The sequence below is a fragment of the Armigeres subalbatus genome, chromosome 2, assembly GCF_024139115.2.
Source record: "Armigeres subalbatus isolate Guangzhou_Male chromosome 2, GZ_Asu_2, whole genome shotgun sequence".
Classification (NCBI taxonomy): Eukaryota; Metazoa; Arthropoda; class Insecta; order Diptera; family Culicidae; genus Armigeres; species Armigeres subalbatus.
Genome location: NC_085140.1, coordinates 11877144 through 11896642, shown reverse-complemented (window position 1 = coordinate 11896642; position 19499 = coordinate 11877144). Strand labels below are relative to the sequence as shown.

At 41.6% G+C, this 19499-nt stretch overlaps 1 protein-coding gene across 1 annotated transcript in view; it reads left to right on the top strand.

Moving 5' to 3' along the window:
* Window positions 1-19499, top strand: part of LOC134217768 (uncharacterized) — a 529775-nt gene that overhangs the window by 102552 nt on the left and 407724 nt on the right. The gene's annotated exons all lie outside the window — the stretch shown is intronic.

Below are 19499 nucleotides of genomic sequence, written 5' to 3'. Positions count from 1 at the left end.
CGCAAAGCGCCAAGATTTTCTTTAGAACCAATTGCTATCAAGTATGGAATTGACATTATGACCCACACACGAACCATTGTGGTCACCGGGAGAATACCTAGAAAACCCGCAACTACTAAATGTTGTCATATTTTGGAAATTATTGGAATTAAAGCTTAAAACACAATGTCTTCGGAACGGCAAATGAATCGGCAAATTTGAAAATATGTGGGTAAACAGTTGGTCCGAAATTATTTCCAAATTTCACTTGAAAGTTGTTTGAAATTCAAAAGATTTTGATGAAAGATTCTTCATGAACTTCATTTGAAAATACTTTCACTTCTAGAATTCCTCCCGGAAATTTTACACAGGTTTTTCAATAATTCTTTCGGGAAGTTCATTGGAAAATTTGCCCAAAATTCTATCGTAAAATTTTCTAGTAGGTATGCATCCAAATATGTTTCCAGCAATGTAAATCAGAAATCCAGAAAATTCGTAGAGCATTTGCTTTGGACAGGTTTTCCTTCGGACATTCTCACAAAAAATCAATCCTTCGGGAAAAAGGAATTTCTCATAGCAGTTACTGAATGGTTGTTAGAACGAATTTCCGGATGAAATTTGGGAGACATCTCAAGGTAAATTCATAAAGGGCATTCTGGAAGAAATTTTGGTAGAAATTTCTTAAAGAATTCTTGAATCAAGGGGAAAATTTCTGAAGGAATTTTTGGATGAATTTCTGGAGGATATCGTCGAGAAAATGAAAGAATTTTTAGAAAATATTCTTGTAGAATTTCTCGTGTGGTTTCAAGTGAATTTCTAAAGAAATCCAAAGAGGATTTCTGGAGAGTTCTCGAGGTATTATTTAGAGCTCTAGAAGTAATCTATGAAACGTTTTGAGGGAATTCCTTGAGAAATTGAAGGTAAAATTCCGGAATAAGTAACCAGCGGACGCCAGCGCTAAATCTAAACAATTTCTCATAGAAGTTTCTAAAAAAGAGATCGAGGAAATTTTTGGAAGAATTTTTATGGTATTTTAGAACCATTGCCGAGGTAATTCTCGGAGAAATTTCTGGAGGAATAACTTCTTGATGAAATTTTGAAAGAAATTTTCAAATGAATTTCGAAAGTATTAGTGAAGGAGTTTCCGGAGGAGCTTCCAAATTAATTCCAAGAAGAACTTGCGGTAGAACTTACTTGAACTCCGCAGGAGCTTTCGAATGAAATAGGAGAAATTCCCGAAAAACTTCCGGAAACCCTGACAGAGCTTCCGGAATATTCCCGAAGAAACTTTCGGAAGTATTCCTGAAAGAACTTCCGCAGAAATTCATGAAAGAAATTCCGAGGGAATTCCTGAAACAACTTCTGGTGGAATTCGTGAAGAAACTTCCTGGAGGAACTTCCGGGAAAATTCCTGGAGGACTCTGAAACGGGAAGTCCTCTGGAAGTATCTGCGGGAATTCCCCTAGAAATTTCTAAGAGAATGCATTCTGAAGTAATTCCTCCGGATGTTCCTCCAGGAATTCCTCCGGATGTTCCTCCAGGAATTCCTCCGGAAGTTCCTCCAGGAATTCCCTCGGAAGTTCCTCCAGGAATTCCCCCGAAAGTTCCTCCAAGAACTCCTATGGAATTTCCTCCATGTATTCCTCCGGAAGTTTCTTCAGGAATCCCTCCGATAGTTCGTTCGGGAATCCGGCCGGAAGTTTCTTCAGGAATCCCTCTGGAAGTTCCTCCAGGAATTCCTTCGAAAGTTCCTCCAGGATTTCTCCGGAAGTTCCTCCAGGAATTCCCCCGAAAGTTCCTCCAAGAACTCCTATGGAATTTCCTCCATGTATTCCTCCGGAAGTTTCTTCAGGAATCCCTTCGGAAGTTCCTTCAGGAATCCCTCCGGAAGTTCCTTCAGGAATCCCTCTGGAAGTTCCTCCAGGAGTTCCTTCGAAAGTTCCTCCAGGATTTCTCTGGAAGATCCTCAAGGAATTCCTCCGGAAGTCCCCCCGGGATTCCCCCCGGAAGTCCCTCGGGGAATTCCTCCGGAAGTCCCTCGGGGAATTCCTCCGGAAGTCCCTCGGGGAATTCCTCCGGAAGTCCCTCGGGGAATTCCTCCGGAAGTTCCTCCAGTAATTCCTCCGGAAGTTCGTCCAGGAATTTCTTCGGAAGTTCCTCCAGGAATTCCTCCGGAAGTTCCTCCAGGAATTCCTCCGGAAGTTCCTCCAGGAATTCCTCCATAATTTCCTCCAGGAATTCCTCCGGAAGTTCCTCCAGGAATTCCTCCGAACGATCCACCACGAATTCATCCAGAAGTTCCTCCAGGAATTCCTCCGGAAGTTCCTCCAGGAATTCCTCCAGAAGTTCCTCCAGGAATTCCTCCGGAAGTTCCTCCAGGAATTCCTCCGGAAGTTCCTCCAGGAATTCCTCCGAAGTTCCTCCAGGAATTCCTCCGGAAGTTCCTCCAGGCATTCCTCCGGAAGTTCCTCCAGGAATTCCTCCGGAAGTTCCTCCAGGAATTCCTCCGGAAGTTCCTCCGGGAATTCCTCCGACATTTCCTCTGGGATTTCCTCCGGAAGTTCCTCCAGGAATTCCTCCGAAGTTCCTCCAGGAATTCCTCCGAAGTTCCTCCAGGAATTCCTCCGGAAGTTCCTCCAGGAATTCCTCCGGAAGTTCCTCCAGGAATTCCTCCGGAAGTTCCTCCAGGAATTCCTCCGAAAGTTCCTCCAGGAATTCCCCGGAAGTTCCTCCAGGAATTCCTCCGGAAGTTCCTCCAGGAATTCCTCCGGAAGTTCCTCCAGGAATTCCTCCGGAAGTTCCTCCAGGAATTCCTCCGGAAGTTCCTCCAGGAATTCCTCCGGAAGTTCCTCCAGGAATTCCTCCGGAAGTTCCTCCAGGAATTCCTCCGGAAGTTCCTCCAGGAATTCCTCCGGAAGTTCCTCCAGGAATTCCTCCGGAAGTTCCTCCAAGAATTCCTCCGGAAGTTCCTCCAGAAATTCCTCCGGAAGTTCCTCCAGGAATTCCCCCGGAAGTTCCTCCAGGAATTCCCCCGGAAGTTCCTCCAGGAATTTCCCCGGAAGTTCCTCTAGGAATTCCCCCGGAAGTTCCTCTAGGAATTCCCCCGGAAGTTCCTCTAGGAATTCCCCCGGAAGTTTCTCCAGGAATTCCTCCGGAAGTTCCTCCAGGAATTCCTCCGGAAGTTCCTCCAGGAATTCCCCCGGAAGTTCCTCCAGGAATTCCCCCGAAAGTTCCTCCAGGAATTCCCCCGGAAGTTCCTCCAGGAATTCCTCCGGAAGTTCCTCCAGGAATTCCCTCGGAAGTTCCTCCAAGAATTCCTCCGGAAGTTCCTCCAAGAATTCCTCCGGAAGTTCCTCCAGGAGTTCCCCCGGAAGTTCCTCCAGGAATTCCCCCGGAAGTTCCTCCAGGAATTCCCCCGGAAAATCCTCCAGGAATTCGCTCGGAAGTTCCTCCAGAAATTCCTCCGGAAGTTCCTCCAGGAATTCCCCCGGAAGTTTCTCCAGGAATTCTGTTGAAAATTGTTTCAGAAATTCCTTCGGAAATTCCACCAGGAATGACTTTGTAAATTCTCGCAGGAATTACTTTGGAAACTCCTCCTGGAATTCCATCGGAAATTCCTTCAGAATTTTCTCTAGGATTTTTTTTCGGAAATTCCTCTAGGAACTTCTTCCGAAATTTCTCCAGGAGCTCCTTCGAAAATTCCTTCAGGAGTTCCATCGAAAATTCCTTTAGCAGTTTCTTTGAAAATTCCTTCAGTAGTTTCTTCGGAAATTCCTCCAGGATTTCTCTAGGAAATTCTTCCTGATATTCCATAGAGAAACCCTCCAGGAATTCTGGGAAATCTTTCGGAAATCCCTTTAAGAATTTCTCTAGGATTTTATCGGTTATTCCTTCAGGAATTCTTTTGGAAATTCTTCCTCCATTTCCCTCGGAAATTCCTCCAGGAATTCCGTCAGAAATTCTTCCAGGAATTTCTTTGGAATTTATCCCAGGATTTTCTTCAGAATTTCTTCCAGGATTTTCTATGGAAATTTCTCCAGGATTTCTCCTGGAAATTCTCGCAGGTGATCCGTTGGAAATTTATATAGGAAAACCTTCGAAAAATCCTAAAGATTTTTTTGGTAGAATTTCTAAAGGAATTCCTGAATTTCCGTAGAAAATCTTGGAGGAATTTTCGAAAGAATACCCGAAGCAATTTCTGAAAGAATCCCTGGACGAACTTCCAATAGAATTTCTGGAGGAATTTCCGAAAGAATGATTGTAAGTTTCGAAGGAAATCCTGTAGGAATTTTCTAAGGAATCCTTCATTCTATTTTCGAAAGAATTCTTGGGCGAATTTCTGAAGAATATCCTGGATGATTTTTTGAAGGAATTCTTTAAATTCTGAAGGTATTCCAAAGCGTTTCCGGTATGAATGTCTGATGGAACTCTTTGAAGAATTTCTGAAAGGATCTTTGGAGAAATTCGAAAGAATTCCCAGAGGAATTTCCGAAGGAATCTCTGGAGAAATTTCCGAAAGACTTCCTGTAAGAATTACCGACAGAAATTTTTTCAACAATTCATTCGGTATAAGTTTTAGGAATTCCTCCAGAAACTCCTCTAAATATTAATTCAACAATCCCTCAAGAAATTCTTGAAGACGACCTTACGGTTCAGTTGAATTACGTATCTGTCAAGTTACAATCAAGTGGTGGAATTAAATGGGATAGTACGACCTCGTCTTATTACAAGTGAAGACATTCCACTAAAAAGCAAAAAAAACACTAAGTTGGATAGCAAGCCAGTTTGAATGTAGAGCCATTGAAGCAGAAGAATCTTCCGAAGTAGAGCTTATCTTGTGGAACCAAAAGATTCCCAAGAAATAGGAAAAGGAAAGAATTCATGGGTTAATTCCTGGAGCAATTTCCAAAAGATTCCTGGAAGAATTTTAGAAGGAATTCCTGAAGGAAGATCTAAAAGAATCCCTGAAGAAATTTTCGAAAAAAAAACCTGGACCGTAGGAATTTCTGGAAGAATATAAAATATTACGAGAGGTTGTTGACAAAGAATCCTTCAAAGAATTCGCAGCTAAACATGCTGAGTATCTTGCGGAATAAAGTAGAAATTTAGTATATTTTTTGTGATCTTCGGATAAAACTCCCATGAAAATCTAAAATAGTATTCCGTGCTCACTATCGTTGAGAATAATTCGGAGAAGAATTTATCTGGTAATACAACACGACTTCCAAGAAATTCTAAGAATTTCACGCGGAAATTCAGAAGAATTTTTCATAAAAAAATTCAAAGGATTTTTTCGAGAGTATTTAAACATTAGTATTATTTTTCTAAAACATTTTTCAGTTCATAGGACTTTCCAGGGCTAGGGCTAAATATATTATTTTGCTGGGAGCTACGCCGATGTACGTCAGGTCAGGGTATATAATTATTGCTCTCAGCGTGATACCGAAACGCCACCACTGATAAGTAAAATTACAAAAAATACCACCGGCGGACCGCACACCTGTATCCAAACCCTTCTTTATGGCAATGAAAATCGATTAAAGCATTCATAATTAGTTATGGTTATTCAAGTTTGGGGTCATTATGACCCCAAAAAAAACTAATTTTCTATTGTCCAGTTTAACGGTTTAAATGTTGATGCAAAAATAAATGTTTTTGAGACACTCAATCTCAGAAAGGTATTCCCAAATTACAAATAAACATTATAAACATTACAATAAGTACTATTCACATCCGAACTACAGTTTAAGAACCACATTTAAGAACTACAATGCTGGTTCACTTCATTCTCCTTCCAAGAACTCTCGCCCTCAGCCCATCGACAACATTTTTCCTAATCCGATCCGCCATCCATATTAGCGGAGCAAACAAATGTAAATTAATGGAAATAAATTATTCATCCTCTCCAATGTTCTTATTTTATTACTTTTTATACTGCACGAGAAAATCACTAGAATTACTAGGTGAATTGATATGGATTTTTCGTTTCCGAACCATTCTCGTTTGCTTCTGACGTACCGACAAATCTCGCATGAAATCCTCGTTCCAGTCAGACTTTTGTCGACATAGAACGACTATCAGAATGCACTGAGAATTCATCGAGGTTCATCCACATCGACAATTGTCACTTCATTCGACTACGGGAATCGGGTGACGGGTACGACTCGACTCGTGTCGATTCGCACGAGACGCAGAATAAGCCTGATTGTATTTGACAAAATCTCAAAATTTATTGTTCTCCATTCACTACATAGATCCAAATCTAATGGCTGTGATAGATTTGTGGGACAAAATAGGGACAAAAGAATGAATCAAGATTCGTCTTTCGCAACCCATCATTGATCAGCCCACGACCTCCCTGGGAGTCACGGCCCACAGTTTGGGAACACATGTTCTAAGCGGTTGTTAGCAAGTTCAACATCGATAAGTTGAAGGTCAGTTTGCTGGTATTATTATATATGAAGCTGATAGTTAAATTTAAAGAACGGTATAAGATATTTGGATTATTGGTACAATATAAAATGTTTTTGTGCGATCAATTACCAATTTAGTTTAACATTTAAATGATACAACCTATTGACTTGCATTTCGTTGTTCTGCGATTGAAAACCACGATGATCAGACAAGTTTATTTTGGAGTTCAGTTTTCAAAGGAAATCATTGGTTTTTCAAAAGCAATATGTTCATCTTCGTTTCGCGCAAATAACTTTTGAAAAAATCAATGCGTTCTATGCTTTTTTAATGAGAGAAGAAGGGAAATGTGGGGTTTGAGTATATTACCATCAGTGTGTGATTCTACATTAACACCTCAGCGTGTCGATCAGCGCACAGCGAGCCATGACTCGGCCTCTTCTGGTCAGACCTCCGTAGCGTGCACACGCACCCACGGAGAGCTGCTGTCATAACAATTCGCTCCGGCCATTTGGAGCCACACAGTTGGGTCACGACGAGTCACACATGGCAGGCTTGCTGGTCCAACAGCGGTCGGATAAGCTGGTACCGTGGGTACCAACGGTCGAATTTCGATGACTTGGTATCAGCCGACGATCAAAGGCAATTACGGCCGAACTAGGTGGGGTGCAGAAGTGGGTGGGTGTCGTTACTGCTGGGCTGTCGGGGGTCTAAATCTTTTCGACGGTAGGGGACACGCTTGACCTGGTGAAGCCGACGGGTGCGGTACGGGCCGGTCACGACGGGATTCGGCGCAAGTCGAAACTGGTTGGGTGGCTTGCTTGGAGAGGCCGACGGATCTTCGACGGTCAGGGCCGCTCAAGGTGGGACTCGGCGGAGGCCGAAATTGGTACTATGGCTTGACGGATGAGGCCGACGGATATTTGGCGGTACGAGTCGCTCACGACGGAATTCGGCGGAGGTCAAAACTGGTTTGATAGCTTGACTGATGAGACCGACGGACCTTCGGCGGCACGGGTGGCTCACGAGGAGACTCGGCGGAGGCCGAAACTGGTTTGGTAGTTGGGACTTTTGTCGGGGCCTTCAAAATGGCTAAACTGCGAAGTCGATGGATGGATCGATGGATCTGATTTGGCAATGGCAGATGCCACCAGAACAAAATGGTGCCCTCCGATCCTTCGCACACGATCTAGTTGGCCTGGGATATCTTCTGTCGCTCCTATCAACGGTGGTCTCAGGTTTTAGGCTCGTGCGCACTACCAGGCCAACGGTTTTACGACTGGCGTAAGCTCCCTGTGGGTAAAATAGGCGTTCCGCGAGGAACTCCCCAAAAGAAAAATGCCACGTGGATTAATGCCCTAAAGTGACGTCCTATCTTCTACTTTATCTCACTTTTACCATATATTTGTATAAATTTACCTTTTTCTTGATGCTGCTCTTTTATTTAAATAAAATTTTAGCTCTTTGAGCAATTCTTGACGATGTTGTCCGTACTGAATTCGCAGAAATAACAAACATATATTTTAACCTTTACACTATTTTAGCCTATTTTTAAATACGAAACTGACCGTACTATTTTTCTTTTCATCCTATTTCCGTACTTTTACACCCGTACTATCTTTTTCCACTATTTACTTTTTGTGGTGAAGCCAACAAATTTTGTTATTGTAGCAATCGGTTACAACATGAACTCTCCACCACTTCTTGAATTGGGAATTTGCCCATAACTTGTATTGCAGCCATTCCCGAGCTATCTGTCACCCAGTTGCCGTTATCAGAAACAACTCTGCAATTCTCGCGACGTCGCACATCGTTTCTGTTGTTTACTGCCGCAACAGTTGCTGTTCGGTTTCGCAGTGATTCAGATAAATCTGGATTATCTCCACTATTGTTCACCTGCGATCGCCCTCTTGTAGGCAGGGCATTTGTAGCCACCCATCTGATGGTCACTTCAATCCTCTGGAGTGCAAAACATGCACTTGGGTCTTTGCGTGCAGTCTTTCGCTAAATGACCTGTTTCCCCGCATTTCCAATATATGTTCGATCTATTCGGACCTTTAAAAGCCTCTGTACGGTGTCCGAAACCCAAACATTTGAAGCATCTCTCCGCTTGTTTGTTCACTCGCCGGACGGCTTTCAATGGGCATTTATACCATTCAACAGTCAGTTTGTCTACCACTAGAGCCTTGTTAGCAGCGATCACTGGCAGACGAATTATCGCTGTTTTTGCTCCTACGAACACTTTCCTTATTCGGATTGTCATTTGCAGCTCGCCCAGGTTACACTGTGACTTCAGAGCATCCTTGAGCTCTTCTACCGACGTGATCTCGTTTAGATCCCGGCACATAATCACCATCTCTGGGGTCAGGGATTTAACTTCCGCCTCTGCGCCCAGCGATTTTGCAATGCACTCCTGCATAATCGAGCAATCAACCGCAGGGTCCTTCTTTAACTCGAAGAGCATCTCTCCGGTTTGAGTGCGCCTGGTCCTTACTACATTATCGCCCAAGTCCCTCAGCTCCGGATCTTCTCTAATCTTCTTGAGAAGCGCTGCATACGGGCTTGCGTCGTTCGCCTTGACGAGTATGGCTTCCCCCTTTGGTGGCTTTTCTTTCTCGTGGTGTTTGCGTGTGCGCAATTTTTCCCATTACCTGATTGAAGCTTTTAGGCTACCTTATCACCTCGGGAAACTCGACCGGTGGATTTTGGTCCACGTGCATTTTAAATAGGGCCGGAATTTTGATTTTCCGTACCTAAATCCCGAAAACATTGCATATGTAAGAATAGATGAGAAAAAAAAACTCCGCGGACCCTATTTCCGAGATGCGACGCTTCCTTTTCAAAAATACCATATTATTTTTATTCCAGGAGGTATCCATGAAAAAGAAAATTTAATTATGAACAGTCGAGTATTAAGCAACAAGGGGACGTGACCGATCAGAGATGTGCTACACAGTTGGCAAGAAAACCTGCTCTTCTATTTTTCACAATTTTTAACAATCAAGCAAAAATTATTCAGTGAGTGCAACTAATAGATTAATATTTGAGTTTTCTAAATGTCACATGTTTCAATGTCTAAATTTCAAAATAATACACGCCAAAGCCAGGCAGACGCGCGCACAGCAAATACACCGGCGTATAATACACGCCAGTGAATTTGCTGTGCCCGTGCCCGCGTGTATTTAATGTGAACCATTTTGTAAGATTGAAGTGACATAAAAAAAAAAGATCCAACTCTTGCATTGTTCTTTTGCTTGTGTGGCATTTTTCTCGGTTTGTCTATTACTGAAACTAATAAACTTAATTTCATTATTCCGTCCTCATCGATTACGGAGACACAGCATTACTCCTAGATGTTCTTCAGGTCCACAGGGAAACATGTTGAACACGCAAGTCTGTAAAAACATTTACTTCTGTTCTGAGCCCTCTAAGAAGCTATTTTGAACGACGCTTTATACAACAGTAACATTGACTAAACGACAAAAGTGCAGTTTGAAAATAAAAAGAAAAAGAAAGGAAAGCCGATTATCTAATTCATTCCAAATTCCCCGACTTTTCCCGCTTAATGACTATTTTATGCTTGGTACCTTTCAAGCCACGGTGCCATGTGTTTTATACTTTTATCTTTGCAATGCTGTTCATCTATTAATAGAGAGCTGCACAACGAAATGTGTGCTCTACCGTGACATGATCTGTTGGGATTGAACATTTTCTTGGGAGTGACCAGTATTTCTGTTTTATTTATTTACTTCGAAAACTTCTTGGTTCGGAACTTCTACTTAAAAATTCCCGCTATCCAGTCAAAACTTTGTCCACCACTAACGTTTCCATCATTTATCCAGCTAAAGTTTATAGTAAGGAGGGTGGAAATTCAATAAAAGATTAAAACTCAATCCCATTCCCTCGCTGACACCAGCCAACCATTCTACATTTGTTGTAGGTATGTCAAGCTTCAAACTCTTCACGTGTTGGTTGATTTTTCCGACGGAAAATTACATCGGATTCGAAAGCCCTCCTCGATCAACTAACAGCCCCTCCTCGACAAACACAAGGCACAGAAACTTGACCCCATCGTAGTACAACTTTAGTACAACATTTCCTGCCACTCACCCCCTCGATCCAATTCCATCAAATGGGGGCATTTCTTACAAACTCATTCTGACAAGACAGACACCATGTCGGTCCCCCTTCCTACCCGTACTTATTTGATTTCTTTCGAAACCCAACTTGAAGTTGAAACCAAGAGCCGGGCACAATGCACTTTGTCTCCATCGTTGGCTGTAGTTGGGATTTGAAACAAGGGCAGAAAACTCTCCTCACCTCAACCCGAAAACAACTTCGAGACAGGTAGGGAAAACAATAAACTCCGTCCAAAACACGACAATTAAAGGTATTTAATTTTTCAGGGCCCTCACAAGGAAAAGTTTATTATTAATACAGACACTATTATGGTGTTTTCAATTCCGGTTCGTTTCTCCGGCCGGTAGCAAAGTTCATTGTGGAACAAGTGCTCAGGCAAGGGAATCGTGAGGAATTAACTGGGCCGCACGTTACGTGCACTAGTAGAAGATTAAAAACAGTCCACTGTGGAATTGGAGAAATTATAAACAATTAGGAATACGGAATTCTATATTGGGGGCTGTCCAAAGCTCCGCTAAAGCGACCGTGTGCCGGTCAAAGCGAACAAGCTCAAGTTTTGGTGTTTTGGCGGGACTCAGTCCGGTCACGTCGGTCCTCCTACGAGACAGGAGGTTTGCGCAGGCCCAATCAGCCGCATGTAAATTCACAAATTACGAGCAACACCACCCTATCTAAATTTAGCAATTTTGTCATAAAACATTTCCTGTATGAGATAAAATTAATATTATTTGAGCAAAAATGCTTAGAATTAAATTATCTACAACTTTGTAGAACAGCACAACCCCCTAATTTGAAATATTAAAAAAATATATTTCACAAAATTTGTCACAAAAGGGCCACCCTAAAGACAACTCACACCAAAAATAGATCTTTTCTTGTAGATGATTTCGTCTGAAAACGTAAAAACTTTAGCGCTGATGATTTTCAAGTTAGCGAATTATGTTTTGAAATTTGACGAATCCGACCATTGTGCGCTGTCGCCACCGACGATTTGCGGACCAGTGCTCACCTCTACTGCTGTTCTATGCATAATTGTCGCATGTACATAGGAAATCTCAACAAACATGGGACAAATATTCGTATGGCGGCAGTCTAGGACAATTGTGATTTAATTATTTGCTCAGAAACACAGGATTCCAACAAAATAATGATTTTGTGTGTGTTACTTCTACGTGAAGTTAAACGATTTACAATGATATGGAAATGCTAATATCATCTTCCAAACTTAGACGTACATGTTCATGATAGAATTAGAGGCGAAAGTATAGAATTGATAGTTCCGTTAGGATACGGCAGGCATGAAGAATGTTTTTATAGAAGTCGATTTGAAAGCGAGCGGAGGGCAATATTTGTGATGGCACATATCACACGACCTTCCTTCTGCCAAGCTCCCGTATGAAGGGGGAGGGAAGAATATCAGTGTGGAAGCTGATATATCTCCAGTGGCAAGAGGAAGGTGGTTTGATTTGCTCATATGCCATCGCCGTATCCTAACAGAACTATCAATACTATACTTTCGCCTCTAATTCTATCATGAACATGTACGTCTAAGTTTGGAAGATGATATTAGCATTTCCATAACACAGGATACCACTTGGTGCAAGAACGCTATCTACTAGAACAATAGCGTGCATGCGACAATGAGGGGAACCGGTTTCACGGATTTTACGAAAATAGCCATATCTCAGGTTTTTAGTTTCGGATTTGTGACATGGAAGGAACTCAGGAAGAGCTCTAGTTTATGTGAAAAATATAAAGAGAGTCGACATTGCACTCAAGCAAAAAATACAAGCGATCAAAAAATAGCATTTTTGACATGCTTTCAAATCATTCGGATCAGCTTCGGTATTCAGCGGTCTGAACATGGATTTGAAACAGTTTCCCAAAACTTGAATAATTTTCCCATCGAACACTGTAAGAACCAAAGAAATCAGTTGATTGTCCACAGAGTTATGGCCATTTGAATTTCGATGAAATTTTGCCTGTCCCGATCATACTGCCCAACATAAGCATTCAATCATATGGAGACGCATGGTGCATTGGTTCATCAGCTCCTTGTTATGGGTGATTGATTTGTACCTTGCAAATGGTTTTTGTTGAAACATTTCCTACATTCGCTTAAAACTCAACAGTTCAGGTTTTAATTTAAAGTTCATTACTTGAACTTTGTTATGCTTATGTGGTTGACTGCCACAATTTGCCCGATGTCAAGTAGCAATTAAATCAAATATGATTAAAAAATCCAATAAAACTGTTATAACTGTTTTTAAGTCACAATAGCCACCAAACGGCGTATTTTAATGTTATCTTAAACTTTCTTGAACATGAAAAAAAATGTAGAAATTCAAGTGAAAAAAATTGATGAAATAACATTTTTGAAGGGTTGGCTTCATAAAACGTAAAAAATCTTCGAAAGTAACGGAATTACAAACTTGGTGTCTTCTACAGGAGAAGTTTTGCTACAACTTTTATGAATCAAACCTTATATGCTGTGAAGTGGAAAAATTGAATTTTTCATCTCTCTTTTAGGGGGATTGATCAGTAAGCTGAATACCTCCAAAGAAGCGCATTAACTTACTGATGTCTCGAAGACACCATTACGCTAAATTGAATAATAAAGGTACTATTAAATAAACGCGCTCAAAACACGATTTTAGCCACTGTGCGCCGCCAAGTATTTAGCGCAGTATTTTCCGTTCCAGCACTCCGAGAATTCGATAGTTTGCATCTTTTAACGTCCATGATTCATGGCCGTACAGGGCAAATAAACGAATCAACGAGTATACGAGCTAGTTTTGTCAGTGTCTGTAGGTAGCTTTCTAGAGTTACCAAAGAATTTACTGAAGGAATTACACTCAAATCCTCTTTTTACGTCACTTGTGACGTAATGGTCTAATGAATCAACCAAGGCTTCTATGGTGCCCCCAGCCGCGGTATCAGCCCAATTATGTCCTCCGATTATTTGTCTTTCACTTGCGTCTCAAACCCAGGCATATGAGATGTTTTAAGATCTCCAAATTGTCCTGGAGTTTGAATCAAATGGTCTACCGAATCAAACAAGGCTTTCACGATAACCCCAGCCAATTTTGTCTTCTGAGTATTAGTCTTTCATTTGCGTCTCAAATTCTGGCATGTAAGATGTTGTAAGATCTCCCAATTGTTCTAGAGATTGAATCAAATGGTCCACCGAATCAACCAAGGCTTCCATTATGTCCCGAGCCACGATAATCACGCCATTGTGTCCACTAAATGTATTTAGATTACTTACCAAATGAAAAGCGACTTGCATGATGTCCTTAGCAATGGTAACACCCTAATTGTGTTCTCCTAGTATTAATAGTATACTTGCGATCCCCCTAATTTTCCTAGAGTATGAACCAAATGGTCTACCAAATCAAACTCGCCTGGAACTATGTCCCCAATGAAGCTGTGTTCGCATTTTTTATCTTTATTAGTGAGGCTTTCAATCCTAGGCTGGCTCACTTCGGTTCCCAATTATGTCACATATTTTATTCATGAAGATGACATGATCCAATAAATAAATAAAAAAAAACAAACACTAATAAATTCCGAAGGAAGTTCTGGAAGAATTCCCGGAGAATGTTTTAAACCTTTCAGGCCCACGGGGTCATATATGACCTCAGAAGAAAAATGGACAGTCGACTCTCTACATCTCGATGTTCTGTATCTCGATATCTCTCCGTATGTCAATGGTTTCCTCGGTCCCTTCAATCTACATACATTTAGGCATTCTACAACTCGATAACCTCCCTATCTCGATTGTTCTTTATCTCGAAGTGTTCTAACCATATTTTGTTCTGGATCCACTCTCCTTATGTCGATATGTTCTAATTTCTAGGCTATTAGACCATTTTTGGAGAATAACAAACATATCATCGACAAGAAATGACATTTGTTTGTTGTCGTTTTTCATAACAACGAGCTTTTTTAAATCTATTACCCATTTCAATTTTCCTTTCATTCCTCGTTCTCTCCTTATCTCGATGGTCCCTTCAATATCGAGATGTGGAGAGGCAAATGTATAAAATCGCACGATGGATTAAAGTGAACACTATCTTCAGCGAAATTGGGTGTATTGGTAGCATTGCATTGTTTCTAAATGAGATTTTATTCAAACGTATCCGTAGAGTTACTGTGATGTACATTTGACTATGTTTCAACTTCCTTGAACGTCCTAGGAAATCCAAACATTGCTTGAAATGTATAGCTGCAAGAAAATTGTTTTTTTTTTGTACTGAAAGCTTCAATATGCATTCAATTATATTCATTACACCTCCAGGATAAAGGATATCGTAGTTTAGAGATATTCTGGGCAATCTAAACTGTCCTTGAGTTTGGGACTTGAGATCTACAGCTGGTTAGAAGCTCTTTTCGATACTTAAAGCTTTAGTATGGATTCCATTATATCCATTACACTTCCCGGTAGATCAACGGATATCGTAAGATAGTTTTGAGATATTATGAACAATCCAAAACTGTCTTTGAGATTGGAATTTGAGATATACAGCTGCAAGAAAATCTCTTTTTAGTACTGAAAGCTTCAAAATGCATTCAATTTTATCCATTACACCTCCCGGAAGGTAAATGGATATTGTAGGATAGTTTTAAGATCTTCTGCGCAACCCAAACTGTCATTAGGTTTGAGACTTGAGATCTACAGATGCTTGGCAGCTCTTTGCGGTATATGCATTCAATTATATCCATTACACCTTCTTTTTGAAAATATATGAGGCTAATGCGCCTATATCGCCTCCACCATGTACACTTATTTGCTAGCACATGCGATTTTGTGTTGATTGGGCAGTCGAGCTGTCTGCCGCCTGTTCCTGTCGTCAAAGTCGTCCTGGCCCTGTGGTCGAGGTTTGTGATGGGATCTCACGATGGCATCCCACAGGCTAGTATGCGTGTGATAGAACCGTATTCCTGCCTAATTCCTCCCCATATTCCAGCGAACTATATTGCACTCCATTACATCGTTTCGACAAACGGCAATCGGATGATAGTAATTCATCCCAGGACGCACAGTATATAGCCTATTGGAAGCCCCGGAGCCCCTCGGCCCAGTCGTGCAAAATGCTGTTCCAAGTCATCACAGTCGTCCTGCCCCTGTGGTCGAGGTCAGCAAAGGGGTCTTCCAGCCTGTGATATCAGGCAAGTACTCGTTTTGCAGTAGCTCATCCCTGCCTGACATACCTTCCAGTTCCAGTTCGCTCAAACCTATTGTGAAAGCACTCTCTAGACCGGTCCCTTCGGCAATCGCGGACAGTTTATCTGATTTGCGGTTTTATTACCAAAATGTTCGAGGCTTAAGGACGAAAGTAGATGATGTCTTCCTATCTACATCTGAGTTGGAGTAGGGGAAAATACGGCTTTGGCAGGTTTTGTTCTATTAATGTTAGGGGGTTTTTGTCGACCAAATTTTATTAAATTTGGCCACAATATTCTTTGATATGCAAAGAATGTTTAGGCCAAATTTGAGCCTAGTCAGTCATAAAACCCCCTGCCAATAATAGAACAAAACCAGCCAAAGCCGTCATTCCCCTTATGATATCTACGTTTTCACTGAAACATGGCTGGACCATTGCATATCATCGTCGCAGTTATTTTGCAGCAACTATGCAGTGTTCCGTGTCGATCGTTGCGTTACCAATAACTCTCGTCGACGTGGAGGTGGTGTTTTGAAAGCGGTAAGCAAAAAAAACGGTTCATCACTCGTTACTCTTCGCAACGGTGCGAATATCGAACAGCTGTGGGTTAAAGTGTCTGTTCGGGCAATTGATATATTCGTTGGCGCTTTGTACATCCCCCCCAATAAAAGTCAAGACAGAACTTTATGTAGTATCACATCGACGCTGCATCTGAGATCTGTAGCTTACGAAAGGATTCAGACTCCATGGTGGTTTTCGGAGATTGCAATCGTCGATGCTTTGCAGTTACATACCTCCATGGCCAGCCAGATTATGCTCGACGACATGGAATTTCACGGATTACATCAACGAAATTTGATCAGGAATTGCAATGAACGCATATTGGACCTTGTATTTAGCAGCGACTCTAATAATACCAATAACGTTACATCTCTAGCTGCGGAGGAAGTTGTCCCTATCGACCGCTTTCATCCACCACTCGATTTCTGCGTAACATTCCAGTCTATGATATCATTTTCTGAAGCAATTGACCTCTCCGCATGCGATTTCCGCCGAGGTGATTTTGACACAATGTGCGGTCTGCTATCGAATACTGATTGAATCGAAGTGACGTGAAGAACTGACGTGGATTCTGTTGTAACTACATTCAACACTATTTTGCGCAATTGCATTGCCCAGACTGTCCCACTTATCCGACCTCCTGAGAAACCAGCTTGGGACAACTCGCGGCTTCGTGCATTACGACGTCGTCGTTTCCAGATGCTGTAGCAGTACTGTCGACAGAGATGCTATTTCTTGAAACAACAATTTGATGAAGCGAGTCGATCTTCGTAGAAATCCAGAAAAAATTTGGTCTTTTGTCAACTCCAAATGACAGGAAAATGGTCTCCCTACATCGATGTATTTAGGTGACGGCTTGGCAAACAATTTGGATGAAAAGTGCGCGCTATTCGCAGAGCAGTTCTCTAGCGTTTTTATGAATAATATTCTTACCGCCGAAGAAACGAATGCAGCAATCCATACAGTACCACGTGATTTGATTTTCCAAGTGACTCCACTGATGATCGAGTTGGCGCTAAAAAAGCGTAAGTTGTCGTTTTGTCCAGGACCAGATGATATCCCATTGTGCATATTCAAGAAATGTAGCCCCGTACTAGCGGAACCTCTACTGTACATTTTCAACCAATCTTTGCAATAGCAAAAGTTCCCGACTGTTTAGAAAACGTCTCATATGCGACCAGTTTTCAAACAAGGTGACAAGTCAAATGTTGCTAATTATCGTGGGATTACTCTCAGCTGGTTCAAAATGCTTGTAAACAATTGTGAACGATGTTATGTTTGGATCGTGTCGCACTTACATCAGTAAAGCACAACAAGGCTTTTATCCTAGGCGATCTGTAGAAAGTAACCTTTGTGACTTTACATCAACCTGCGTCAGTGCCATGGACAGTGGTTCACAGGTAGACGCAATATCCACCGATATCAAGGCTGCATGCATCATGGACTCAGTGCATCATGGAATACTGTTGGTTAAACTACGTCGTCTCGGGTTTACGGAAAGAGTTTGCAATTGGCTATCGTATCTTAAACTTAAAGATAGATGTCTATTAGACTGGCCCAGCTTAGTATTGGGAGAATTTTTTTTTGTCAAATTCCACGAAGCACCAACACAAGAGATCAATCGAGACAACTGATACAACTATCAGGTAGGAACACTATTTATGGAGCCAATGACCCAATCAACTCTATTTGCAGAGCATTTCGAGAAGCATATTCTTTATTCGACTTTAATTTAGCTATGGAAGCATTTCGACAACGTTTGCGAACATCACGTATATTCAATCAATTGTTAAGTATAATTTAATTAAGTATAATACATTAAGACCATGATGTCAGAAATACCCTGGGACACTTCCAGTGCGAAAACTCTGCGCCTTTCAAAGAGACTCGAGAATGCCCCTGAAACTCGAACTACGCACATCACCCGATCCATCGTCGCCTTGATCAACCGTATCAGTTTATCCGGAAATCCGTTTTCGTGCATTAGCTGCCATAGCTGATCCTGATCGATTGTATCATATGTAGCTTTGAAGTCGATAAATAGATGATGTGTGGGCACTAGACTGGCCCAGATTACTATGGGGAGAAAAAAATGTTGTCGATTTATCGGCACCTCTGAATTGTTTTGATGAAAATCAATTTCGTTTGTATAAGATTTGATTTGAATCTACAGAACAATTTCACAGAACATTGTATGATGATTGAAAGAACTTTTATATAATTTTCGGCTGAATTATTAGGAGCTGATTTGTGTATTTTTGGGTTTTTTTATCGAATCGCATCAGCTGAAACCCATATAAAAGTTTATTTAATCATCATACAATGTTCTGTGAAATTGTTCTGTAGCATACCAACTGCCGTTTTTGCAATTCTGAGGTGAATCGAGCAATCATAACCAATTTCCAGATCGAATGAGTGACGGAGGTGTATTTTCCTATACATTTGGGCTGAAATCCCCATACAAACTACAAATCAAATGCGCCAGCTTATGCAACAAGCGATTGAGCTGAAATTTTCAGAGATTGATTTTCTCACCCAACGACACAATCCTGGCGGGTGCCCCGTGGAATTAAACAACTTTTTGTTTCCTGGGCCAGTCTAGTGGGCACGTTGTATTCGCGGCATTTCTGCATTACCTGACGTACGGCTAACATCTGATCTATGGTAGAGCGGTCACTCATAAATCTCGCCTGGTACTGCCCCACGAACTCTCTTGCAATTGGTGTTAGTCGGCGGCATAAAATTTAGGAGAGTACCTTGTAGTCGGCGTTCAACAATGCGATTGCGCGGTAGTTGCTACAATCCAGCTTATCGCCTTTTTTGTAGATGGGACACACCACACCTTCCTGCGGCAGAATCTCATCCTCCCAAACCCTGGTAATTATCCAGTGCAGCGCATTAGCCAGTGCCTCACCGAGAGTGCGAGAGATCTCTACGAGATATTGCCATGTTTGAAGGAAGATATAGCGAGGCGATATTGAGGTATTTTCCTCGAAAAGTCACCTGACATGCGACAGCTTCTGTGTCAGACATCGGAGCAAGATCGACTATATAGAACGAGTGCAGCTTTTTATCCCTAAAAGTACCCCTGCATATCGATTTGCCCGATCGCGGCGGATTATGTTGAAATCAGGAAAATGAAAGTTCAAATCTGTTGTTAGCCATGTTTCACATAAAGCAAAAGCATCGCATTGTAATTTGTTAATAAAAAAAATGAAAATATCTAATTTTGGAAGAATA